Below are 27,524 nucleotides of genomic sequence, written 5' to 3' on the forward strand. Positions count from 1 at the left end.
GATAAGTCTAAACCTCACACTCAATGTAAACCTAACCCTAACCCTCAACTTAACCCTAAACTTAACCTGAACCCTATCTCTCACCATAACCCTAACCCTCACCCTCACCCTCAGTGTAACCCTAAGCCTAACCCTAACCCTAACACTCACACTCACCCTAACCCTTACCCTAATGCTAATCCTAACCCTAACCCTAACCCTCACCCTCAGCCTCACCTTAACCCTAACTCTAACCCTAAAACTCAACCTCACCCTAGGCCTAACCCTAACCCTAACCCTAAACCTCACCCTAACCTAACCCTAAACCTCACCCACACCCTAGCCATTACCCTAACCCTAATCCTAACACTAACCCTCATCCTAACCCTCCCCATAAACTTAACCCTAAACCTCACCTTCAACCTAGCCCTCACCCTAACCCTAATCCTAAACCTAATACTCATCCTAATCCTCACACTAACCCTAACCCTAACTCTCACCCTTACCCTCACACTAACCATAACCCTAACCCTCAACCTAACCCTAACCCTCACTCTCACTGTAACCATTACCCTAACACTCACGCTAACCCTAAACATAAACCAAGCTCTAACTCTCACCCTAACCCTGACCCTAACGTCACCCTAACCCTAACCCTCAACCTCACCATCACCCTCAGCCTAAACCTAAGCCTAACCCTATCCTTAACCCTAACCCTCATCCTATCCCTCACCCTAAACCTAAACCTAATCCTAATCCTAACCCTAACCCTAAACGTCACCATCACCCTAACCCCCAACTTAAGCCTAACACTGACTTTAATCCTAACCCTAACCCTAACCCTAAACCTCATCCTAAACCCTAAACCTCACACTAACCCTCACACTAATCCTCAACAGAACCCTCACCCTAAACTTAACCCTAACATTAACACTCGACCTAACCCTACAACTAACCCTAAATCTAACCCTAAACCGCCCCCTCATCCTAACCCTAATCCTAACCCCAGCCCTAAAAATCACTCTAACCCTAAACCTCACCCTCAACCTCACACTCACCCTCACCATATCTCTAACCCTAACCATAACAATAACACTAATCCTAACCCTAAAGCTAACCCTAACCCTAACCCTAAACCTAACACTCACCCTCATCCTAAACATAATCTTAACCCTAACCCTCAACCTAACCCTAACCCTCACCCTCACAGTAACCCTAACCCTCATCCTAACCCTAACACAAATCCTAATCCTAAACCTAAACCTTACCCTAACACTAACCCTAAACATCAGCCTCATCCTAGCCCTCACTCTAACCCTAATCCTAACCGTAACCCTCACCCTAATCCTAAAAATAATCGAACCCTAATTCTCACCCTAACCCAAACCCTAAATTTCACCCTAAACCTAACCCTCACCCTCACCCTCACTCTCAGCTTAACCCTAAGCCTAAGCCTAACCCTAACCCTAACGATCACACTGACCCTAACCCTTACCCTAATCCGAATCCTAAACCTAAGCCTAACCCTCACCCTCACCCTAATCCTAACCCTCACCCTAAACCTAACTCTAACACTAACCCTAACCCTCAACCTCAGCCTCAACCTTATCCTAACTCTAACCCTAAACCTCAACCTTACCCAAACCCTAACCCTAACCCTCACATTAAACCTTCCCATAACCCCAACCCTAAACCTCACCCTTAACCTAACTCTCACCCTAACCCTAACTCTAACTCTAAACCTCACCCTCACCCTAACCCTAACTCTAACCCTAACGCAAAACCTAAACCTGACCCTAACCCTAAACCCTAATGATCACCCTTACTCTCAACGTTACCTTAACCCAAAACCTAACCCTAACAATAACCCTAACCCTAATCCTAACCCTCACCCTAACCACAGCACTCACCGTAACCCATACACTAACCCAAACACTAACCCTCACAGTAACACTAACCCTACCCTCACCCTAACCCTAACTCTAACCCTAACCCTAACACAAAAAACCTCAACCTAACCCTAACCCAACCCTCACCCTCACCCTCACCGTAACTGTAACCCTAAAAATAATCCTAACCCTAACCCTAATCCTAACCCTCACCCTCACCCTAACCCTAACCCTCACCCTAACCCTAACCCTCACCCTTACAGTAAACCTAACCCTCATCTTAACCCTCAACCTAAACGTGACCCTAACCCTAAACCTCACCCTAACACTAACCCTAACCCTCACCCTCACACTGGCCCTCACCCTAACCCTAATCCTAACCCTAATCCTAATCCTAACCCTCAACCTAACCTTGACCATAACCTTCACCCTAACCCTAAACATAACCCTAACCCTGACCCTAACCCTAACCCTCACCCTTTAACCCTTACCCTCATCCTAACCCTCACCCTAACTCTAACCCTAATCCTCATCCTAACCCTCACCCTAACCCTAACCCTAAACCTCACCATAACCCTAACCCTCAACCTAACTCTAACCCTCACACTCAACGTAAACCTAATCCTAACCCTCAACCTAACCCTAAACTTAACCTGAACCCTAACTCTCATCCTAAACCTAAACCTCACCCTCACCCTCACCCTCACTGTATTCCTAAGCCTAAACCTAACCGTAACCCTAACACTCACACTCACCCTAACACTTACCCTAATCCTAATCCTAACCCTAACCCTAACCCTCACCCTCAGCCTCACCTTAACCCTAACTCAAATCCTAAACCTTAACCTCACCTTAATCCTAACCCTAACCATAACACTAAACCTCACCATAACCTAACCCTAAACCTCACCCTCACACTAGCCATCACCCTAACACTAATCCAAACAAATTACCCTCATCCTATCCCTCCACATAACCCTAACTCTAACAGTCACCCTAACCCTAAACCTCAACCTCACCCTTAGCCTAACCCTATGCCTAAACGTAAGCCTAACCCTAAATCTAACCCTAAAACTCACACTCATCTGCACCCTCAACCTCACCGTAACTCTAAACCTAACCCTAACCTAAACCCTAAACCTCACCCCTACCATAACCCTAACCCTATCCCAAACCCTAACCCTCATCCTTACCCTAACCCTAACACTAAACCTAACCCTAACCCTCACCCGAACCCTCCCCCTAACAATAACCCGAACAGTCACCCTAACCCTAATCCTCACCCCCACCCTCAACCTAAGCCTAACCATAAGCCTAAGCCAAACCCTCACCCAAACCCTCACACTCCCCCTCACCCTAACCCTAATCCTAAACCTAACCCTGTCCCTAAACCTCAAACTAACCCTCAACCTCACCCTAACACTAACACTAACCCTAACACTAAACCTCACCCTAACCCTCCCCCTAACCCTAACTCTAACCCTAAATATCACCCTCACCCTAACCCTAACCAAAACCCTCAGCCTAAACCTCACCCTAATCCTAACATCACCCTCACCCTCAAACTCACCGTAACTCTAACCCTAACCCTAACAATAACATTAACCCTAACCCTAACCCTAACTCTAACCATAACCCTCACATTCAGCCTCACCCTCATTGCAAACTTAACCCTAACTATAACACTAAAAATTACCCTAACCCTAAGCCTAACCTAACTCTAAATCTAATCCTAACCCCCACCCTCAGCCTCAGCCTAACACTAAGCCTAAAACTAACCCTAAACCAAACCCTAATCCTCAGCCTCAGCCTCAACCTAACCCCAACCCTAAACCTAAAATTCACCCTAACTCTAAGCCTAAACCTAACCCTAACCCTCACACTCACCCTCAAACTAACCCTAATCCTATACCTAACCCAATCCCTAACCCTAACCCTCACCCTAACCCTCACCCTAGCGCTCACCCTAATCCTAACCCTAACACTCACCCTCAACCTAGCCCTCAACCTAACCCTAAACCTCACCCTCACCTTAACCCTTACCCTAACCCTCACTCTAACCCTAAACTTAACTCAAACCCTAACTCTCACCCTAACCCTAACCACCAACCTTACCGTAACCCTCACCCTCAGCCTAACCCTCATGTTTGCCCTTACCGTCACCCCTACCCTAACCCTCACCATAACCCTCACACTCACCCTAACCTTCACCCTAAACTAACTGTACCCCTAAACCTCACCCTCACACTAACCATAACTCTAACACTAACCCTAACACTAAACCTCACCCTAACCGTAACCCTACCCCTCAGAATAACCCTAACCCTCAACCTCACGCAAACCCTCAGCCTAAACCTAAGGCTAACCCTAACCATAACCATAAGCCTCACACTCACCCTAACCAGAACCATAATCCTAATCCTAACCTTAAACCTAACCCGAACGCTCACGCTCAGCCTCACCCTAACCCTAATTCTAACCCTAAACCTCACACTGACCCTAACCCTAATCCTAAAACTGACCCTCACCATAACCAAACCCTAAACCTAACCCTAAACTTATCCATAACCCAAGCCTTAACCCTAACCCTAAACCTCACCCTAACTCTAACACTAACCGTAAACCTCACCATCATCCTAACCATCACTCTAACCCTAACCCAAACACTAAACCTTACCCTAACCCTAACCCTAAAAGTCACGCTCACCTCACCGTAACCAAAACCCTAAACCTAACCCTAACAATAACCCTAACACTAATCCTAACCCTCCCCCTAACCATAACCCTCATCCTAACCCAAACACTCACCCTAAAACTTACCCTCACCCTAACACTAACCCTAACCGTAAAACTAACCCTCACACTAACCCCAACCATAACCCTAACCCTAAACCTCAAACTAACCCTCACCCTCAGCCTAACTCTAACACTAACCCTATCCCTAACCCTTCTCCTAACCCCATATCTAACCCTAAACCTCACCCTCACACTAACCTTAACCCTAACCCTAAACCATACCCTAACCCTAACCCTACCCCTCATCCGCAGCCTCACCCTCACCATAACTCTAACCCTAACCTTAACAGTAACACTAACCCTAACCCAAACCATCACCCTAACCCTAATCCTCACCTCCACCCTCACCCTCAGCCTAACCCTAAGCCTAAGCCTCACCCTCACCCTAACTGTCACACTCACCCTCACCCTACCCCTAATACTAAATCTAACCCTATCCCTAAACCTCAACCTAACCCTCACCCTCCCCGTAACCCTAACACTAAACCTCAACCTAAATCTCACCCCAACCCTAACCCTCACCCTCACCCTCAATCTCACCATAACTCTAAACCTAACCCTAAATCTAACACTAACCCTAACCCTAACCATAAACATAACCATAACCCTCAACTTCAGAATCACCCTCAGCTCCAACTTAACCCTAACCATAACACTAACAATAACGTTAATCCTAAACCTAACACTAATCCTCAACCCCACCCTCACCCTCAGCCGAATCGTAAGCCTAACCCTAAGCCTAAACCTAACCCTAACCCTAACCCTAACTGTAACCCTAAACCTAACCCTAAACCTAACCCTAATCCTCAGCCTCACCCTCACCCTAACCAAAACCCTAACCCTAACCCTCACCCTAAACCTAAGCCTAACAATAACCCTGACCCTCACACTCACCCTCAACCTAACCCTAACCCTAACCAATACCCTAACCCTAACCCTCACCCTAAACCTAAGCCTAACCATAACCCTGACCCTCACACTCACCCTCAACCTAACCCTAACCCTAAACCTAACTATATCCCTAAACTTAACCCTCACCCTTACCCTCACCCTAACACTAATCCTAACACTAAACCTCATCCTAACCCTCACCCTAACCCTAACCCTAACCCTCATCCTAACCCTAAACCTAACCCTCAACCTCATGCTTGGCCTAAGCCTAAGCCTAAGCCTAAATCTAACCCAAACATTCAACATAACGCTAACCCTAACTCTAAGCCTAAACCTCACTCTCACACTAACCCTAACTCTAACCCTTACCCTAAACCTAAACCTCATCCTAACACTAATCCTAAACCTCACCCTCACCCTCACCGTAACCGTAACCCAAACCCTAACCCTACCAATAACCCTAATCCTAACCCTAACCCTCAACCTAACCCTAACCCTAACCCTAACCCTCACCCTAACACTTACCCTCACCTTAACACTAACACTAACTCTAACACAAACCCTCACACTAACCCTAACCATCACCCTGACTCTAAACCTCACCCTAAACCTAAACCTAACCCTCACCTTCATCCTAGCCCTCACAATAACCCTAATCCTCATCCTTACGTTAACCTCACCCTAACTCTAACACTAATCCTCAAGCTAACCCTCACCCACACCCTTCCTCTAAACCTAACTGTCACTCTAACCCTAACCCTCACCCCACTGTGACCCTCACCCTCAGCCTAAACCTCAAGTTTACCCTTACCATCACCCCCATGCTAACCCTTACCCTAAACCTAACCCTAACCCTAATCCTCACCATAACCCTAATTCCACCCCAAAACCTCATGCTCACCCTAACTCTAACCCTAACCCTAACCGTAACCCTCATCCTAACCCTAAACCTCACACTAACCCTAACCCTAAACCTCAATTTAACTCTCACCCTGACCCTAATCCTAACCCTAACCCTAAGCCTAAACCTAACCCTAACACTCACCATTATCTTAATCCTCACCGTCAGCCTAAACCTCACCTTAACCCTTACTATCATCCTCACCCTAAACCTCCCGCTAACCTTAAACCTCATTGTAACCCTCATCCTAACCATAAAACTAACCATCACCCTAACGCTAACCCTCAACCTCAACCTCACCCTCAGGCTAACCCTAAGCCTAAGCCTAAACCTTACCATAATCGTCACCCTCACCCTAGCCCTCACTCTAACCCTAACCCTAACCCTAAAACTCATCCTCACCATAAACCTCACACTAACCCTAACTATAATACTCAATCTAACACTCCACCTCACCCTAACACTACACTAACCCTCACCCTAACCCTAACCCTCACCCTTACCGTAAACCTCACCCTCAGCCTAACCCTCAACTTTACCCTTACATTCACCCCCACGCTAACCCGGACCCTAACCCTAAGCCTCACACTAACCCTTAATGTAACCCTAAACCTCACCCTCTCCTTAACCCTAACTCTAACCCTAACCCTAACACTAAACCTCACCCTAACCCTAGCCCTAAACCTCACCCTCATCCTAACCATAAACATCAGCCTAACCCTAACCTTCACGATAACACTTACCCTCACCCTAAAACTCACCCTAAACCTAACACTAATCCTCACACTAACCCTAACCCTAAACCTCTCCCTAACCCTAAACCTATCCCTAAACCTAACCCTAACCCTAGCCCTCACCCTAACCCTAATTCTAACCCTCACCTTCCCCCTAACCCTAACCCTCATCCTGACACTAACCCTAACCCTAATCCTAAATCTAACCCTCACCCTAACCCTAAACCTAACACTAACCCTTACCCTAAACCTAAACCTAGCCCTAACACTCACCCTTACCTTAACCCTCATCCTCAGCCTAAACCTCACCTTTGCCCTTAACATCATCCTCACCCTAACCCTCACCGCAATCCTAAACCTCATCCTAACCCTCACCGTAACCGTAAACCTAACCATCACACTAACTCTAACCCTCACCCTTAGCCTCACACTCAGTCTAAACCTAAGCCTAAGCCTAACCCTTAATCTAACCCTCACCCTCACCCTAGCCCTCACCCTAACCCTAATCCTAATGCTAACCCTCATCCTAACACTCACCCTATCCCTATCCCTAACCATCACCCTTAACCTTATCTTCACCCCCAATCTCGCCCTCAGCCTAACCCTAAGAATAGCCTAAACTGAACCCTCACACTCACCCTCAACTTCACCCTAATCCTAACCCTAACCCTAACCATAACCCTAAACCTCAACATAACCCTCACCCTAACCTTAACCCTAAAAATAACCCTAACTCTAACCCTCGAACTAATCCTCCAATTAACCCTAAATCTAACCCTAAACCTCAACCTCAACCTCACCCTAACCCAATTCCTAACCCTAACCCTCAACCTCACCCTAACCCAAACCCTAACCCTCACCCTCAACCTCACCCTCACCATAACTCTAACCCTAACAATAACACTAATCCTAACTCTAAACCTAACCTTAACCCTAACCGTAATCCTAACACTCACCCTCACCCTAACCCTAATCATAATCCTAACCCAAATCCTAACCCTAATCCTCACCCTCACTGTAACGCTAACCCTCAACCTAACCTTCACCTTAACCCTAACCCTAACCCTAAACCTTAATCTAACACTAACCCTAACAATCACCCTCAACCTATCCCTCACCATAACCCTAACCTTAACCCTCACCCTAACGCTAATGCTAACCCTAAACCTCAACCTAACCCTAAACCTCACGCTCGCCATAACCTTAAACCTCACCCTAACCCTAAACATAACCAAACCTTAACTCTCACCCTAACCCTATCCCTAACCCTCCACCTAACCCTAACCCTCACATTCACCCTCAACCTCAGCCTAACCCTAAGCTTAACTATAACCCTCACACTCACCCTAACCCTTACCCTAATCCTAATCCTAATCCTAACCCTAACCCTCACCTTCAGCCTCACCCTAACCCTAAAGCGAACCCTAAACCTCACCCTCTCCCTAACCCTAACAATAACCATAACCTTAAACCTCACCCTCACACTCACCCTAGCCCTTACCCTAACCCTAATCCTAACCCTAAACCTCATCCTAACCCTCCCCCTAACCCTAACTCTCACCCTCAACCTCACCCTCAGCATAACCCTAAGCCTAACCAGAAAAATAAAACTAACACACACACTCACCCTCACTCTCACCTTAATGCTATCCCTAACCCTAACCCTAACCCTCCCCCTAACTCTCACCCTAATCGTAACCCTAAACCTAACCCTTACCATAAACCTCAACCTAAACCTCACCCTAACACTAACTCTAACCCTAAACCTCACCCTCACCCTACCCCTAACTCTAACCCTAACCCAAAACCTAAAACTCACCCTAACATTAAAACTAACCCTAAACCTCAACCTAACCCTCCAACTAAACCTAAATCTAACCATAAACCTCAAATTCACCCTAACCCTAATCCTAACCCTAACCCTAAACCTCAACCTAACCCTAACCCTAATCCTCATCCTAACCCTCACCCTAACTCTAAGCCTAAACCTCACCCTAACCCCAACCCTAACCCTCCCCGTAACGGTAAACCTAACCTTAACCCTAACAATAACCCAAACACTAACCCTCAGCCTCACCCTAACCAAAAACCTCACTCGAACCCTATCCCTCACCCTAACACTTACTCTCACCTTAACACCAACCCTAACCCTCATCCTCACCCTAAACCTCACACTAACCCTAACACTAATCCTCAAACTAACTCTCATTCTAAACCTAACCCTAACCCTTACCCTAAACCTAAACCTAACCCTAACACTCAACCTTAACTTAACCCTCACCCTCAGCCTAAACCTCAACTTTACCCTTACCACAATCCCCACCCTAACCCTCACCGTAACCCTAAACCTCATCCTAACCCTCACCCTATCCGTAAAACTAACCATCACCCTAACCCTAACACTCACCTCAACCTAACCCTCACACTAAAACTAATCCTAATCCTAACCCTCATCCTAACCCTCACCCTAACCCAATCCCTAACCATCACCCTAAACCTAATCCTCACCCCCACCCCCACCCTCAGCCTAACCCTAAGCCTAAGACTAACCCTAACCCTAAGGCTCACACTCACCCTCACTCTAATCCTAACCCTAAACCTAACCATAACCCTAAACCTCAACCTAAACCTCACCGTATCCTTTACCCTAAAAGTAACCCGAACCCTAAACCTCGAAATAACCCTCCAACTAACCCTAAATATAACCCTAAACCTCACTCTCACCCTAACCCTAACCCTAAACCTCACCCTAACTCTAACTCTAAACCGAACCCTCACCTCACCCTCACCCTCATCATAAATCTAACCCCAACCCTAACAATAACATTAATCCTAACCCTAAACCTAACCATAACCCTAAACCTAACCTTAATCCTAACACTCACCCTCATGCTAACCCTAATCCTAACACTAACCCTCACCCTAATCCTAAGCCTCACCCTCAGCTGAACCCTAAGCCTAAGCCTAACCCTAAACCTAATGCTCACACTCACCCTCAACTTAACCCTAATCCTAACCATAACCATAACCCTAATCCTCAACCTAACCCTCAACAGAACATTAACCCTAACACTTACCCTAACCCTAACCCTCGACCTAATCCTCCAACCAAACCTAAATCTAACCCTAAACCTCACCCTAACCCTAACACTCACCCTCACCCTCACCCTCACCATAAATCTAACCCTCACCCTAACAATAACAGTAATCCAAAACCTAAACCTAAACCTAACCCAAACCCTAACCCTAATGCTAACACTAAACCTCACCCTAACCCTTCTCCTAACCCTAACACTCAACCTAACCCTAACCTTCACAGCAACCGTAACCCTAACCCTCATCCTAACCCTCACCCTAACCCTCACCCTCACCATAATCCTAACCCTAACCCTAACCATAACCCTAAACCTCAACCTAACCCTCACCCTAACCTTAACCCTAAAATTTACTCTAACCCTAACTCTCGACCTAACCATCCAAATAACCCTAAATCTTACCCTAATCCTCACCCTCACACTAACCCTAATCCTAACCCTAAACCTAAACCTCACACTAACCCTAACCCTAACCCTCACCCTCACCCTCACCCTCACCATAACTCTAACCCTAACTCTAACAATAAAATTAATTCTAACAATAAACCTATCCCTAACCCTAACCCTAATCCTAACATTCACCCACATGCTAACCCTAATCCTAACCCTAAACATTACCCTAACCCTAATCCTCACCCTCACTGTAACCCTAACGCTCAACCTTACCCTCACCCAACCCTAACCCTAAACCTAAACCTTAATCTAACACTATCCCTAACCATCACCCTAACCCTAACCCTCACCACAACCATAAACCTAACTCTCATCATAACCCTCACCCCAACACTAACCCTAACCCTCACCATAATCCTAACCCTAACCCTAACCCTAACCCTAAACCTCAACCTAACCCTCACCCTAACCTTAACCCTAAAACTTACCCTAAACCTAATTCTCGACCTAACCCTCCAACTAACCATAAATCTTACCCTAATCCTCACCCTCACACTAACCCTAATCCTAATCCTAACCCTGAACCTCACACTATCCCTAACCCTAACCCTCACCATCACCCTTACCATAACTCTAACCCTAACCCTAACAATAACATTAATTCTAACTATAAACCTAACCTGAACCCTAACCCTAATCCTGACACTCACCCTCAAGCTAACCCTAATCCTAAGTCTATCCTTAGCCCTAACCCTAATCCTCACCCTCACTGTAACCCTAACCCGCAACCTTACCCTCACCCTAAACCTAACCCTAACCCTAAACCTTAATCTGACACTAACCCTAACCCTCACCCTCACACTAAACCTCACCCTAACCCTAACCCTAACCCTAATCCTCATCCTTACCCTCACCCTAACCCTAAACTTAACCCTCACCCTAACCCTAAACCTAACCCTAACCCTCACCCTAACCCTAAACCTCACGCTCACCATAACCCTAACACTAACCCTCACCCTAACCCTAAACATAACCGAACACTATCTGTCACCCTAACCCTAACCCTAACCCTCACCCTTACCCTAACCCTAACCCTCACCCTCACCCTCAGCCTAACCCTAAGCCTAACCCTAATCCTAACCCTAACTCTCACACTCAACATAACCCTTACCCTAAACCTAATCTGAACCCTAACCCTAACTCTAAACCTAAACCTCAACCTAACACTAACCATAACCCACAACCTCACCCTAACCCTACCTTCACACTCAACCTAACCATAACCCTCACCCTCACACTAACCCTTACACTAATCCACAACCTACCCCTAAACAAAACCAGAACCCTAACTCTTACCCTTACCCTAAACGTTACCCTCAACCTAACCCTAACACTAAACCTCATCCTCACCCTAGCATACCCAACCCTAACCCTAATCCTTACCCTCTTCCTAACTCTCCCCCTAACCCTTACCCTAACCCTCACCCTAATACTAACACTCACCCTCAACCTCACCCTCAGCCTAACCCTAAGCCTAAACATAAAACTAACCCTAACACACACACTCACCCTCACCCTAAACCTCACCCTAACCCTAACCCTCATCCTAACCCTCCCCATATCCCTAAACCTCACCCTAAACCTCACCCTAACCAAGACCCACACCCTCACCCTCAACCTCACAGTAACTCTAACCCTAACCCTAACAATAACCATAACCCTTACCCTAACCCTGACCCTAACCCTAAACATAACTCTCAACCTCAGCCTGACCCTCACTGTAAACTTAACCCTAACCATAACACTAACAATAAACGTAACCCTAACCCTAACTCTAAACCTAATCTGCACCCCCACCCTTACCCTCACCCTCAGCCTAAACCTAAGCCTAAGCCTAACCCTAACCCTAACCCTCACTGTAATCCTAACCTTAAACCTAAACCTAAACCTAACCTTAACCTTAAACCTAACCCTAAACCTAACCCTAATCCTCAGCCTCACCCTCACCCTAACCCAAACCCTAACCCTAACCCTCACCCTAAACCTCAGCCTAACCCTAACCCTAACCCTCACACTCACCCTCACCCTAAAACTAATCCTAAAACTAACCCTAAACCTAACCCTAACCCTCACCCAAACCCTCACAATAACACTTACCATCAACCTAACTCTACGCCTAACCCTAACCCTAACCCTCAGCCTAACCCTAACTGTACCCCTAAACGTAACCCTCACCTAACCCTAATGCTAACCCTAACCCTAACACTAAACCTCACCCTAACCCTAACCCTAACCCTCACCCTCAAACTCACCGTGACTGTAACGATAACCTTAACCCTAACAATAACCTAAACCTAACCTTAACCCTAACCCTAACCCTAAACCTAAACCTCACCCTACCACTTACACTCACCCTAACACTAACCCTAAACCTAACACTAACACTCACAACTAACCCTAACCCTCACCCTAATCCTAAACCTCACCCAGACCCTAAACGTAACCCTAACCCTCACCCTCACCCTAACCCTGACCCTCATCCTCACCCTAAACCTCACACTAAACCTGACACTAATCCTCAATCTAACCCACACCTAACACTAACCCTAACCCTTACCCTAACCCTAAACCTAACCCTAACCTTCAGCCTTACCTTAACCCTCACCCACAGCGTAAACCTCACCTTTACCCTTACCATCATCCTCACCCTAACCCTCAACCTATCCCTAAACCTCATGCTAACAATCACCCTAACCGTAAACCTAACCATGACCCTAACCCTAACCCTCACCCTCAACCTCAATCTCAGCATAACCCTAAGCCTAAGCCTAAGCCTTACCCTAATCCTCACCCTCACTCTAGCCCTCACTCTAACCCTAATCCTAACCATCACCCTAACCCTAATCTTGACGCCCACCATCACCCTCAGCCTAACCTTAAGCCTAAGCCTAAGCCTAACTCTAACCCTCACACTCACCCTCACCCTAACCCTAATCCTAACCCTAAACCTAACCATAACCCTAAACCTAAACCTAACCCTCACCCAACCTTAACCCTAACACTAACCCTAAACCTAACCCTCGACCTAACTGTCCCCCTAAACCTAAATCTAACCGTAAACCTCACCCTCAACCTAACCCTAACTCTAATCCTAACCCTCATGTTCACACTCAATGTAACTCTAACCCTAACCCTAAACCTCAACCTAACCCTAACACTCACCCTAAACCTAAACTTAAACCAAACCCTAAGTCTCAATCTAACCCTAAACCTAACACTCACTGTAATCTTAACACTCACAATCACCCTCAAACTCAGCCTCACCCTCACCCTAACTCTAACCCTAAACCTTACCCTCATCCTAAACCTATCCCTAAACCTCACCCTAACCCTCACCGTAACCCTCCCCCTAACGCTATATCTAACCCTAAACCTCACCCTCACCCTAACTCTAACCCTAAACCTCACCCTAACCCTAACCCAAACCCTCAACCGCACCCTCACCCTCACCGTAACTCTAACCATAACACTAAAAATAAACCTTAACCTAACCCTAACACTAACCCTAACCCTAATCCTCACCCCCACCCTCAACCTCAGTCTAAGCCTAAGCCTAAACCTAACCCTAACCCTAACTCTCACCGAAAACCTGAACCTAACCTTAATCCTAACCTTTAGCACTAAACCTAACCCTAACCCTAAACCTAAACCTAACCCTAACCTTCATTCTCACCCTCACCTTAACCCAAACCCTAAACGTAACCCTCACCCTAACCCTAAGGCTAATCCTAACCCTAACACTAACCCTCACACTCACCCTCACCCTAACCATAATGCTAACCCTAATCCTATTCCTAACCCTAACCCTCACTCTAACCCTCAACCTAACCCTAACCCTAACCCTAATGCTAACCCTAAACCCCATCCTAAACCTCACCATAACCCTAACCATAACCCTCACCCTAACCCTAACCCTAACCCACAACCTCATGCACAGCCTAAGCCTAATCCTAAGCCTAACACTAATCCTAACCCTCACCCTAAACTTAACCCTAACACTTACCCTAAATCTAACCCTAAATCTCACTCTCACCCCTTCCCTAACTCTAACCCTAACCCTTAATCTAAACCTCATCCTAACCCTAAAAATAATCCTCACTCTCACCCTCACCATAACCGTAACCCTAACCCTAACCCTAACAATAACCCGAACCCTAACCTGAACCCTAACACTTACACTCACTCTAACAGTAACAGTCACCCTAACACTAACCCTCACACTAACCCCAACAATAACCCTAACCGTAAACCTCACCCTAACGCTCAACCTCACCCTAAACCTAACTCTAACCTAAACCTCACCCTAACCCCAACCCTCACCCTAAAACTAACTCTAACCCTCACCCTCATAATAACCCTAACCCTCAACTTAACCTTCACCCTAACCCTCACCCTAACCCTAACGCTAACCCTAAACCTCACTCTAACCCTCGCTCTAACTCTAACACTAAACCTAACCCTGACCTTCACCCTAACCCCAATTCTATCCCTAACCCTCAGCTAACCCTAACCCTCACCTTAACCCTAACCCTAACCCTAATCCAAATACTAAACCTAACCCTCACCCGAAACCTATCCTCACCCTAACCCTCACCCTCACCCTAAACCTCACCCAAACCCTAACCTTCACCTTAACCCTGACTCAAACCCTAACCCTCACCCTTACCCTCACCCTAACACCTACCCTCACCCTAACCCTAACCCTAAACTTTACCCTCACCCTGAACCTCACCCTCAGCCTAACCCTAACCCTAACACTATTCCTAATCCTAACTCTCACCCTCATACTAACCCTAACCCTAACCCTAACCTTAAAAATAACTCTCACCCTAACCTTAAACCTAAACCTAACCAAAACCCTAACCCTCACCCTCACCCAAAACCTCACCCTCACCCTCATCCTAACCCTAACCATTACCCTAAACCTCACCCTAAACCTAACTCTGACACTCAGCCTCACACTCACCCTAAACCTAACCCTACACCTAAGCCTAATCCTAAACCTAACCCTCACCCTCACCCTCACCCTAAACCTAAACCTTACCATAACCCTAACTGTAACCCTAGCCCTCACCCTAACCCTTACCCTCACCGTCACCCTAACCCTAACCCAAACCCTATCCCATACCCTCACCCTAACCCTAACCCTAACCCTCAACCTCACCCAAACCCTAACCCTCACCCTCACCCTAACCCTAACCCTAACCCTAATGCTAAACCTAACCCTCATGCTCAGAGTAACCTTAACCTTAAGCCTCACCCTAAACCTAAAATTAAACCTTATGCTATCCCTAACACTCACCCTCTCCCTGAACCTCACTCTAACCCTTATCCTCACTCTAACCCTCACGCTAACCCTATCCCTTACACTAAAACTAAACCTCATCCTAACCCTCACCCTAAACCTAAACCTAAACCTAACCTTCACCCTAACGCTCACCCTTAACCTCACCCTAACCCTAACCCTAACCCTCAGCTTAAACCTCATCCTAACCCTCACACTAACCTTAAACCTCACCCTAACCATAACCCTAACCCTCAGCCAAACCCTCATCCTAATCCTAACCCTAACACTCAACCCAACCCCAACCCTAACCCTAACCCTAACCCTCACCCTAACCCTAAACCTCACCCTCACCCTCACCCTCACCCTCAGCCTAACCCTATTCCTAACCCTAAACCTAACCCTAAACCTCACCCTCACCCTCGCTCTAACTCTAACACTAAACCTAATCCTAATCTTCACCCTAAACCCAATTCTATCCCTAACCCTCACCTAAACCTAACCCTCACCTTAACCCTAACCCTAACCCTAATCCAACAGTAACCCTAACCCGCACTCTAAATCTAAACCTAACTCTAACCAAAACCCTCACCCTAATCCTAACCCTATAACTAACCCTCACCCTAACACTAACCCTAATCCTAAACCTAACCCTCACCCTCATCCTAACCCTTACATTCACCCTAAACCCATCTTTAACCCTAATGCTATCCCTAACCCTCTCCCTCACCCTAAACCTCACTCTAACCCTAACCCTCACCCTAACTCTCACCTTAACTCTAACCCTAACACTAACACTAAACCTCACTTTAACCCTCACCCAAACCAAAAGCTAAACCTAACCCTCACCCTAACGCTCAGCCTAACCCTGAACCTCAACCTAACCCTCACCCTGACCCTAACCCTCACCCTAAATATGACCCTCACCCTAAACCTAACCCTAAACCTAACTGTCACCCACACCCTAAAAGTCACCCTCACCCGAACCCTCACCCACACCCTAACCTTACCCTAAATCTCACACTAACCCAAACCCTCACCCTAAACATAACTATAACCCTCACTCTCATAATAACCCTAACCCTCAACTTAACCTTCGCCCTAATCCTCACCCTAACCCTAAGGCTAACTCTAACCCTCACTCTCACCCTAACCCTCACCCTTACCCTTATCCTCACACTAACCCTAAACCTAACCCTAATCCTCACATTAACCCTAACCCTCACCCTAACCCTAACCCTACCCTCACCCTACCCCTCACCCTAACCCTAACCCTAACCCTATCCCTCACCCTAACCCTATCCCAAACCCTCAACTTCACCCTAACAATCACCGTCACCATCACCCTAACACTCACCCTAAACCTAACCCTCACCTACACCCTCACCCTCATCCTAACCCAAAACATCACTTTCACCCTAAACATCATCCTAATCCTAAACCTCACCCTAACCCTAACCCTAATCCTCACCCTAACCCTAACCCTCACCTTAAACGTCACTCTCACCCTAATCTTCACCCTAAACCTAACCCTAACCCTCACCCTAACCCTCACCCTAACCCTAACCCTATCCTTAATCCTAACCCAAACCCTAACCCTAAACCTAAACCTAACCCTCACCCTCACCCTAACCTTTACCCTCAACCTAACCCTAAACCTAACCCTCAACCTAACCTTCATCCCAACACTCACACTAACCCTAAACCTCACCCTAACCACAACCCTAATCCTCAGCCAAAACTTCTTCCTAACCCTAAAAGAAAACTTCAACCATAACACTAACCCTAACCCTAAACCTAACCCTCACCCTCAGCCTAACCCTAAACCTAAACCTAACCCTAACCCACACACTCACCCTAACCCCAACCCTATCCCTAACCCTCACCTAACCCTAACCCTCACCCAAACCCTAACCCTAACCCTCACTCTCATCCTAACCATAAACCTCACCCTAACCCTAAGCATAAACTTAACCCTCACCCTCACCCTAAACCTCACCCTAACCCTTACTCTTTTTTTTTGTTTTCTTTTTTTATTTTATTTTATTTTATTTGAGAACATACTGTACAGAGGGGCTACAATTACATGGGCAGGATAATGCATACATTTCTTACCAAGCATTGCAGCCTCCTCCTTTGTTTACACTTCACCTCCCTTCCCATCCTCCCCCCTCCCCCCACTCAATTATACCCCCTCCCCTCCCCACACCGACATTGTAAAGTTGGTTTTGACATGACATTTTGTACTTCTCATTGTTGCAACAGGTCCACCTGAATACTTAAACGACTTGTTTGTCCCCATCTCCTCCACATGTTATACTGACATCAAATATAGTGAAAGCGGGGGTTACACTGTGGGGGAGGGACATACAAAGCAACAAAGAAATAATCTTATAAATGCGTTAGAAACACATGCATGAAAGAAACGAAAACATTAAAATACATATTTAAGGGTTCATTTTCCTAACATCACATTATCTGACCTTTTCCGCTTGACTCATACCTATACTAGATATTGCAAATAAGGGAAACGATGGGACCTATGCTTCTTTGGGGCTGGCTTACTTCACTTAATATAATTTTTTCCAAACCTTTCCATTTCCTAACAAATGGAGAAATGTCATTCTTTCTGATGGAGGCATAGAATTCCATTGTGTATATATACCACATTTTCTTGATCCATTCATCTACTGAGGGGCATCTGGGTTGGTTCCATATCTTAGCTATGGTAAATAATGCTGCAATAAACATAATTGTGCTGGTAGCTTTAGTGTGGTCTTGTTTGTAAACATTTGGGTAAATGCCCAAAAGTGGGATTGCTGGATCATAGGGGAGATCTATGTGAAATCTTTTGAGGAACCTCCATACTGCTTTCCAAAGTTGTTGAACAAGTTTACATTCCCAGCAACAATGAAGTAAGGTTCCTTTCTGTCCACATCCCCTCCAGCATCTGTTGTTGTTAGAGTTCTTGATTTTTGCTGTTCTAACTGGAGTGAGGTGATATCTCAATGTTGTTTTGATTTGCATTTCTTTTATGGCTAGGGATGTTGAACATTTCTTCATGTGTCTATTGGCCATCCTTCTTTCTTCTTCAGAGAAGCTTCTCTTTAAGTCTTTCGCCCACTTATTTATTGGGCAGTTGTTTCTTTGAGGATTTGTTGTTGGGGGGTTTAATTTTTTGAGTTCCAAGTATATTTTAGATATGAGACCCTTGTCCATTGTATGGCTAGTAAAGATCTTCTCCCAATCGGTGGGCTTTCTATTGATCTTGCTAGCTATGTCATTTGCCCTGCAGAAGCTCTGCAACCTTATGCAATCCCATTTGTCCAACCTTTCTTTGATTTGTTGTGGATCCGGGTCTCTATTCAGAAAATTTCGGCCTGAGCCAAGGAGACCTAGGGTTTCTCCTATTCCATCCTGTAATATTTTCAGAGTGTCTGCTTTGAGTTCAAGGTCTTTGATCCATTTGGAGTTGATTCTGGTGCAGGGTGATATATAAGGATCTAGCTTTAGTTTTCTACATGTAGTTAACCAATTTTGCCAGCACCATTTACTGAAGAGGCTGTCTTTCTTCCATTCTATTGTTTTAGCTTCCTTATCGAAGATTAGATGGCTATAGGTCTGTAGGTTCATTTCTGCCTAACCTTTACTCTTACCCGAAACCTAACCCTAACCCTCAGCCTAACCCTCATCCTAACGCTAACGCTAACCCTAACACTCATATTAACCCTAACCCTCACCCTCACCCTCAACCTCACCCTCAGCCTAACCCTAACCCTAACCCTAATCCATACACGAACCCTAAAACTCCCCCTAAGTCAAAACCTAACCCTAACAAAACCCTCACCCTAATCCTAACCCTATCCCTAACCCCCACCCTAACCCTAAACCTAATACAAAACCTAACCCTGACCCTCATCCTAACCCTTACCCTCACGCTAACCTTAAACTTAACCCTCACCCTAATCCTCATCGTAACCCTAAACCTAACTCTAACCCTCACCCTAACCTTAACCCTAACCCTAAACCTGACCCTCACCTAAACCCTGACCGTCACCCTCACCCTCAACCTAACACTCACGTTCACACTAACCCTCACACTCAACTTCACTATAATTCTAACCCTAACCCTAAATCTCACCCTAAACCTAAACCTGATCCTAATGCTTACCATAACCCTCACCCTCACCGTAACCCTAAACCTAACTCTAACCCTCACACTAAACCTAACCTTAACCCTAATGCTATCCCTAATCCTCACCATCACCCAAACCCTCACTCTAACCCTTACCCACAGCCTAACCCTCACAGTAACACTAACTCTCATTCTAACCTTCATACTAACACTAAGCCTAACCCTCACCCTAACGCTTACCCTCACCCGAACCCTAACGCTAACCCTCAGCCTAAACCTCATCCTAACCCTAACCCTAACCCTCACCCTAACTATAACACTAACCCTAACCCTTACACTCACATTAATCCTAACGCTCACCGTCAACCTCACCCTCAACCTAACCCAAACTCTAACCCTAATCCAAAACCCTCACCCTCACCCTAAACATCACCCAAACATTAACCCTCACGTTAACCCTGACTCTAACCCTAACCCTCTCCCTTACCGTCAGCCCAACACTTACCCTCACCCTAACACTAACCCTAAACTTTTCCCTCACCCTGACACTCACCCTCAGCCTAACCCTAACCCTAACATTATTCCTAATCCTAACTCTCAACCTCACACTAACCCTAACCCTAAACCTCACCCTCACCCTCACCCTAACCCTAACCATAACCCTCATCCTAACACTAACCTTCACCCTCACCCTCACCCTAACCCTAAGCCTAACCCTAACTCTCACCCTAACCCTAAAGCTAAACCTAATGCTAACCCTAAACCTCACCCTCACCCTATCCCTCACCCTAACCCTTACCATCACCCTAACCTTAACCCTAACCCTCACAATAAACCTAACACTCACCCTTACACTAAGCCTACCCTTCCGCCTAACACTCACCCTAAACCTAACCCTAAACCTAATCCTCACCCTATACTTAAACTTAACCTCTACCGTCACCCTAACCCTAACCCTAACACTTACCCACACCCTAACCTTCACCCTAACCCTAACCCTAAACCTCACCCTCACCCTAACCCTCACCCTAACCCTTTTCTTCACACTAACCCTAATCCTAACCCTCACCCTAACCCTCACCCTAAAACTAATCCTCAGCCGATCCCTAACCCTAACCCTAACCCTCAACCTAACCCTTACCCTCACTCTAAACCTCACCCTAACCCTTACCCTCACCCTTACCCGCAATCTAAACCTAACCCTATAACTAGGGCTCACCCTAACCCTCACCCTCATCATAACCCTAACCCTAAACCTAACCCTCACCCTCACCCTAAACCTCACCCTCACCCAAACCCTCACCCTAACCCTTTCCCTCACACTAACCCATTCCCTAACCCTAACCCTAACCCTAATTCTCAACAGAACACTCACCCTCACCCTAACCCTCACCCTCACACTAAACATCAGCCTAACCCTAACCCTCACCGTAAGCCTAACCCTAAACCTCACCCTAACTCTAACCCTCCCCGTAAACCTAAACCACACCCTAACCCTATCCCGAACCCTCACCTTCACCCTCACTCTCACCCTAACCCTAACCCTAACCCTCATCCTAACACTAAACTTCAACCTCACCCTCACCCTAATCCTAAACTTAACCCCAACACACACCCTCGTTACTAAACCTCACCCTAACCCTAACCATAACCCTTACCTAAATGAAAACCTAACCCTCACCCTCACCCTCAACCTAATCCTCAACCTCACCCTAGCCCTCACCCTAAAACTAACCCTCACCCTAAGCCTAAACTTAACACTCACCCTCATTCTAACCCTCACCCTAAAACAAACCCTAACACTCATCCTAACCCTAACTCTAAACCTAATGCTAACCCTAAACCTCACACTCACCCTAAACTTCACCCTCACCCTTAACTTAACCTAACCCTAACCCTAACCCTCACACTAAACCCAACCCTCACCCTCACCCTAACCCTTACCCTCAGCCTAAACCACACAGTAAACCTAACTCTAATACTCACACTATCCTTAACCTTAATGCAAAAGCTCACTCTAACCCTCACCCTAACCCTAACCCTAATGCTAACCGTAAACCTCACCCTCACCCTAACACTCACCCTAACACTAACCCTCACCCTAAACCTAAACCTCACCCTCACCCTAACCCTCACCCTAACACTTACCCACACCCTCACCCTCACCCTAACCCTAACCCTAAACCTAACCTTCACACTAACACTCACTCTAACCCTAACCCTCACCCTCAGCCTAACCCTCACCCTCACCATTACCCTCACCCTAAACCTTAGCCTAACCCTAAACCTAACCCTCACTCTAACCCTAACCCTAATCCTCAGCCTAAACCTTATGCTAATCCTAAATCTAAACTTAACCCTCATCCTAACTCTAAACCTAACCCTAACCCTCACACTAACCCTAAACCTAACCCTCAGCCTAACCCTCATTCTAACCCTAATCCTAACCCTCACCCTCACCTTAACTCGAAACCTAAACCTAACAATCACCCCCACCCTCATACAAACCGAACACTATCCCTAACCCTCACCCTAACCCTAAACTTCACCCTATACCTCACCCTCACCCTCACCCTAACCCTAACGATAACCCTCACCCTAAACGTCACCCTAACCCTAACACTAACCCTAACCCTCATCCTCAAACTAAACCTCACCCTAAACCTGACCCTCACCATAACCTTGACCCTAAGCCTAAACTTAATCCTGACCCTAACCCTAACCTTAACCCACACACTAACCCTCACTCTCACCCGAACCCTCACTCTCACCCTAACACTAACCCTGACCCTAAACCTAATCCTAATCCTAAACCTAACCATCACCCTCAAACTCACCCTAACCCTAACTCTAACCCTAACTCTCAAGCTAAACCTAAACCTAACCCTCAACCTAACCCTAACCTTCACACTCACCATAAAACTCACCCTAAACATAACATTAACCCTCTCCCTAACAATCATCCAAACCATAACTCTAACCCTAACCATGAACCAAACCCTAACACTACCCCTCACCCTCACCGTCACACTAACCCTAAACCTAATGCTAAACCTCACCCTTACCCTAATCCTCAGCCACACCCTAACCCGAACTCGAACCCAAACCCGAACCCTCACCCGAAACCTCATCCTCAGCCTAACCCTCATCTCAACCTAAACATCACCCAAACCCTAAACTTCACCTTAACCCAGACTCTAACCCTAACCCTCACACTTACCCTCACCCTAACACTTACCCTTACCCTCAACCTAACCCTAACCTTTTCCCTCACCCTGAACCTCACCCTCAGCCTAACCCTAACCCTAACACTATTCCTAATCCTAACTCTCACCCTCACACTAACCCTAACGCTAAACCTCACCCTCACCCTTACCCTAATCCTAACCCTAACCCTCATCCTAACACTAAGCTTCACTCTCACCCTCACCCTAACCCTAAACCTAACCCTAACTCTCATCCTAACCCTAAAGCTAAACCTAATGCTAACACTAAACCTCACCCTCACCCTAACCCTCAACTTAACCCTTACCGTCACCCTAACCTTAAGCCTAAACCTCACAATAAACCTAACCCTCACCCTAACCCTAAAACTAAACATAAACTTCACCCTAACCCTCACCCTAATCCTAAACCTCACCCTAAGCCTAAACCTCACCCTAAACTTTACCCTCAACCTAAGCCAAACCCTAACCCTAAACCTAACACTCAAACAAACCCTAACCCTAACCCTAACCCTCACCCTCAATCTCCCCTTCCTCCTCAGCCTTACCCTAACCCTCACCCTAATCCTAACCCTAACCCTCAACCCCACCCTCACCCTAACCCTAACCCTAACGCTAACCCTCACCCTAACCCTCACCCTCACCCTAACCCTAGCAATAACCCTAACCCTAACATAATCCTAAACCTAAAATTCACCCTAACCCAAATCCCAAGCCTAACCCTCACCATCACCCTCATTCTAACACTCACCCTCACCCTGACCCTCAGCATCACACTAACCCTCACACTAACCAGAAGCCTCATCCTAATCCTAAACCTAACCGTCACCCTCAATTTCACCCTCATCCTCAGCCTAACCCTAACCCTAACCCTAATCCTAACACTAACCCTTAGCCTCACCCTCACCCTCAGACTAACCCTCAACCTCACCCTAAACATCACCCTAACCATAACAATCACCCTAACCCTAAGGCTAACACTAAACCTCAGCATCACCCTAACCCTCACCCTAACCCTTACCCTCACACAAACCCTACACCTAACCCTATCCCGACACCTCACTCTGACTCTCACCGTAACCCTAACCCTCAACCACACCCTAAGCCGAACCCTTACCCGAACCCTCATCCTCACACTAACACTCACCCTCACCCTAACCCTCACCTTCACAATAAACATCACCCTAACCCTAGCTCTCACCCTAACCCTAACCCTAAACCTCACCCTAACCCTAATCATCAACTAACCCTAACCCTCAACCTCACCCTAACCCTAACGCTCATCCTAACTCTAACCCTGACCCTAAAACTAACCCTCACCCTCACCCTAACCCTCACCCTCACCCTAACCCTAATGCTAACACTAACCCTCACCCTCACCATAACCCTCACCATAACCCTTACTGTCAACCTAACCATAACGCTCACCTCACCCTAACCCTCACCCTAATAATTATCCACACCCTAACTCTCACCCTAATCCTAAACCTAACCCTCACCCTAACCCTCACCCTAACACTAACCATAAACCTAACCCTATCCCTCACGCTAACCCTCACCCTAACCCTTCCCCTCACCATCACCCTAAACCTCACCCTGACCTTTAAACTCAACCTAACCCAAACCCTAACCCTAAACCTAACAATCATACTAACTCTAACCCTAAGCCTCACCCTAACCCTTACACTAAGCCTAAATATAACCCTAACCCTTACCCTAAACCTAATCCTAACCCTAACACTCACACTAACCCTAACCCTAACCCTCAGCCTCACCCTCATCCTAACCCTAATCCTAATGCTCACCCTCAACCTAACCCTAAAATTAACCCTAACCCTAACCCTCACCCTATGCCTAACACTCACCCTTACCCTAACCCTCACCCTAACCAATACCCTCACCCTAACCCTATCCCTAACTCTAAACCTAACTCTAACTCTCACCTGAACACTCAACCTCAACCTAACCCTCACCCTCACACTAAACATCACCCCAAACCTAACCCTCAACCTCAACCTAAACCTAACCCTCACCCTAAATCTAACCCTCACCCTAAAGCTAAACATATCCCTAATGCTAATGTAACACCTCACCCTCACCCTAAACCTCACCCTTACTTTATCCTCAACTAACCCTAAACCTAACCCACACAATAACGCTAATCCTTACGCTATCCCTCACCCTAACCCTAACCCTCAACCTCACCCTAAATCTAATGCTAACCCTACCCCTCACCCTCACCCTAACATCACCCTAACTCCTAACCTCACCCTAACCTGCAAACTAACCCTAACCCTAAACCTACCGCTCACCCTAACCCTCATCCTAACCATAAACCTAACCCTAACCTTAATGCTCACCCTTACGCTGAGCTTAACCCTCACCCTTTCACTCACCCTAACCATTAGCCTCACACTAACCCTATCCCTAACCCTAATCCTAACCCTAACTCTCACCAGAACACTCAACCTCATCCTAACCCTCACCCTGACACTAAACATCACCCTAAACCTAAACCTAACCCTAAACTTCGCCCTAACCCTAACCCTCACCGTAATCCTAACACTAAAATTCTCCCTCACCCTTACCCTAACACTCTCCTTAACCCTTACCGTCACCCTAATCCTAACCCTCTCCCTCACACTAACCCTCACCCTAACCCTTACACTGACCCTAATCCTAAACCTAACCCTCATCCTAACCCTAAACCTAACTCTAACCCTCACCTTCCCCATCACCCTCAGCCTAACCCTAATCCTAACCCTAAAAACCCTCACCCTCAACCTCACCCTAACCCTAAACCTAACCCTAACACACACCCTCACCCTCACCCTAACCCTAACTCTATCCCTAACCCTCACCCTAAACCTAACCCTCACCCTATACCTCACCCACACCCTAACCCTCACCCTAACCCTCACCCTCACCCTAAAACTCAGCCTAACCCTTACCATCACACTCACCCTAACCCTCACCCTCACCCTAACACTCACCCTAACCCTTACCATCACCCTAACCCTCACCCTAACCCTTACCCACACCCTAACCCTCACCTTAACCCTAAACCTAAACATAAAACTAAACCTCACCCTCACCCTCACTCTAACCCTAACCCCAACGCTCACCCTCACCCTAACCCTAACACTCACCCTCACCCTAACCCTCACCCTAACCTTTACACTCCACCTAACCCAAACACTAACCCTAAAACTAACACTCACACTAACCCTAACCCTAACGTGCACCCTAACCATTATACTAACCCTAAACCTAACCCTAAACCTCACCCTAACCCGAACCCGAACCCTAACCCTCACCCTCACCATAACTCTAATGCTAACTCTAACCCTCACCTTCACCTTAACCCTCCACCTAACACCCACCCTCACCCTAACCCTAACCCTCACCCTCAACCTAAACCTCACCCTAATCATAACCGTAACCATAACCCTAACGCTCAACCTAACCCTAAACCTCACCCTCACCATAACACTCACCCTAACCCTTACCCTCACACTAAACATATCCCTTACCCTAACCCTAAGCCTAACTCATCAGAACACTCACCCTCATCCTAACCCTCACCCGGACACTAAACATAACCCTAACCCTAACCCTAACCCTCACCCTAAGGCTAACCCTAACCCTCACCCTAACACTAACCCTCACTTTAATCCTAAACTTCACACAAACCCTAACCCTAACCCTCACCCTCACACTCACCCTCACCCTAACCCTAACCCTAAACCTCATCCTAACACTAACCTTCACCCTCACCCTCAGCATAACCCTAACACTCATCCTAACCCTAACGCTAAACCTAATGCTAACCCTAAACCTCACCCTCACCCTCACCCTAACCCTTACCATCACCCTAATCCTAACCCTAAACCTCTCACAAAACCTAACCCTCACCCTGAACTTAAGCCTACCCCTCCGCCTAACGCTCACCCTAAAACTAACCCTAAACCTACTCCTCACCCTATCCTTAACCTTTACAAAAACCCTCACCCTAACCCTCACCCTCACCCTAACCTTAATGCTAACCCTAACCCTCACCCTCACCCTAACCCTCATCCTAAACTTTACCCTCACCCTAACCCTTAACCTAACCCTACACTTAACCCTCAAACTAACACTAAA

This window comes from Dipodomys merriami, unplaced genomic scaffold (genome assembly GCF_024711535.1).
Source record: "Dipodomys merriami isolate MVZ:Mamm:240054 unplaced genomic scaffold, mDipMer1.0.p SCAF_67, whole genome shotgun sequence".
NCBI classification, from domain to species: Eukaryota; Metazoa; Chordata; class Mammalia; order Rodentia; family Heteromyidae; genus Dipodomys; species Dipodomys merriami.